This window comes from Chiloscyllium punctatum, chromosome 36 (genome assembly GCF_047496795.1).
Source record: "Chiloscyllium punctatum isolate Juve2018m chromosome 36, sChiPun1.3, whole genome shotgun sequence".
Classification (NCBI taxonomy): Eukaryota; Metazoa; Chordata; class Chondrichthyes; order Orectolobiformes; family Hemiscylliidae; genus Chiloscyllium; species Chiloscyllium punctatum.
The window spans coordinates 13,878,666-13,880,882 of record NC_092774.1 but is presented as its reverse complement, the minus strand read 5'-3'; positions in this window follow the sequence as shown (position 1 = coordinate 13,880,882).

Below are 2,217 nucleotides of genomic sequence, written 5' to 3'. Positions count from 1 at the left end.
GGGAATGGGGGTGGGGGGGTGTGTGCGCTTTGACTTTGAGCTGTTTAAAAAGCAACTACTTTTTCTCTGCCATTTTGCTGAGGGGGTTTGAAGCTGTAACAAAGTTGGGTCACAATAAAGGTTACCTGAACTTGCTGCTGTGCTCAGACTCTCATTGAAAGCTTTGAGCTCCAAGAGTTTTTATTTTAAAGCTGCTCATTTCTTTCAGCCTCCTGCACTAAGCTTCCAATGTCGCATATCAGTTGGAGTCGTGAATGAGGAGCCAGTATCGTGAGAACTTGACAATTTTTCAGGAGTGCAGAGTGTGCCATTTCATCGGCGTTGTAAAGTTTCCTGGCAGCATCAGGAGGTGTGGGCAGTGTTCACGAGAAATTATGTGGAGAGGCCGATGTTGGACTGGGCTGGATAAAGTTAAAAATCACACAACACCAGGTTATAGTCCGACAGGTTTATTTGGAAGGATGAGCTGTAACTGTGGAGCAGGATCATAAGACCCAGATTTTATAGCAAAAGATCACAGTGTCATGTAACTGAAATGACATATTGAACACACCAAGATTGCTGTTAAGTCTTTCACCTTTTAGACTGAGTTGCAGGTTTCAGTTCATTAACCTGTAAATCCCAGAATTACTATTAATTCACATTCTCGAGATGACTTAAGGTTTTTTTTTAAAAAACAGTGACATCTCAGCCCAGACAATGCATTAAAGGTGTGAGGTTCGAGTCTGTCAGTATCCCAAATTTGGAACTAGAACCAGTCTGATTCAAACTGGGAATTTATAAAATATTACACTGATTGACTGCCTGCAGTTTCTGCACATTTTTGAGCAAAGTAGAATGTGTCTGCAAACATATTTCTGCCAATACAAGTTTGCCCAAAAAGTGATGAGTTTGTGCATGAGAGTGCACGTAAGTGTCTGCGCATGTTTGGTAAAGTGAGTGCGTGATGGAGTATACGCTGAGAGAGTGTTGGGGGCGTGTATGTGTGGGTGTCTGGAGAGAAAGCGTGTGTATGAGTGAGCTATCAAAAGCGAGGGCTTGCGTTTGGCTAAAACAAGGAAGGGAAGCCCATGAACAATTAAGGGTCCAACCCTTTGTCGTGCTGTAAAAGAGAGACAGGGTGGGGTTCAGGTACACAGTTCTTAGAAAGTTGCATCGCTGCTAGACAGGGTGGTCAAGAAGACATTAAGCACACTTGCCTTCATTGTTCACCCCACTGAGTCTCGGAGTTGGGACATCATGTTGAGGTTGTACAGGATGTTGGTGAGGCCACTTGTAGAGTACGGAGTACGATTCTGGTGACCCTGTAAGAGAATTCTTCCGATGAGAGGGTTCGGTAAAGATTTACCAGGAGGTTGCCAAGACTAGATGGTTTGAGTTATAAGAAGAGATTTGGACTTTATTTATTGGAGCACAGGAGGTTGAGGAGTGACATTATTGAGGTTGATAAAATCATGAGGAATGGAGGTAAGGTGAATAGCGAAGGGCTCTTCCTTAGTGTAGGGGAAGTCAAGGCTCAGGGGCATATATCTTTAAAGTGAGAGGAGAGAGATTTAAAAGGAACCTGAGGGACAATGTTTTGACAGAGGGTGGTTTGCATGTGGAATTTGGATGAGTATATGCATAGAAAGGTTTAGAGGGATATGGGCCAAACACAGGCAAGTGGGACTAGTTTAGTTTGGGAATCCTGATCGGCATGGATGAATTGAACCAATGGGTCTGTTTCTGTGCTGTCTACCTCTCTGAACCAGAAGTGATCTTATTGAAACCAGTAGAATTCTGAAAGGGGCTTGACAGGATAGATGCCGATAAAATGCTCCTTTGTTGGGATTCTATGACTCCCCCGACAATGTGGAAGCAGGCCATTCAGCCCATTTATTTTATTCTGGCCCTCTGAAGAGTTTCACCCATATCCATTCCCATCCTCTGTATTTCCCGTGGACAATCCACCCTAAATTGCACATCCCTGGTCACTATGGGTAATTCAGCACAGCCAATCCACCCAAACCTCTACACCCTAATCTAGAAATTACCTCCTCAAAAATGAAATTTAAATGCAGAGCTTTTCTCTCAGATAAATGTCACTCTGAATCAATATTCAGACGCAGACAGAATTCACACCTATTGTTAGAAAAGCTCTACATTTGAATGATATTCTTGAGAAGGTAATTAAAATCAAATTCTGGGATTAACATAGCAAAGAACAGAAACCCATTC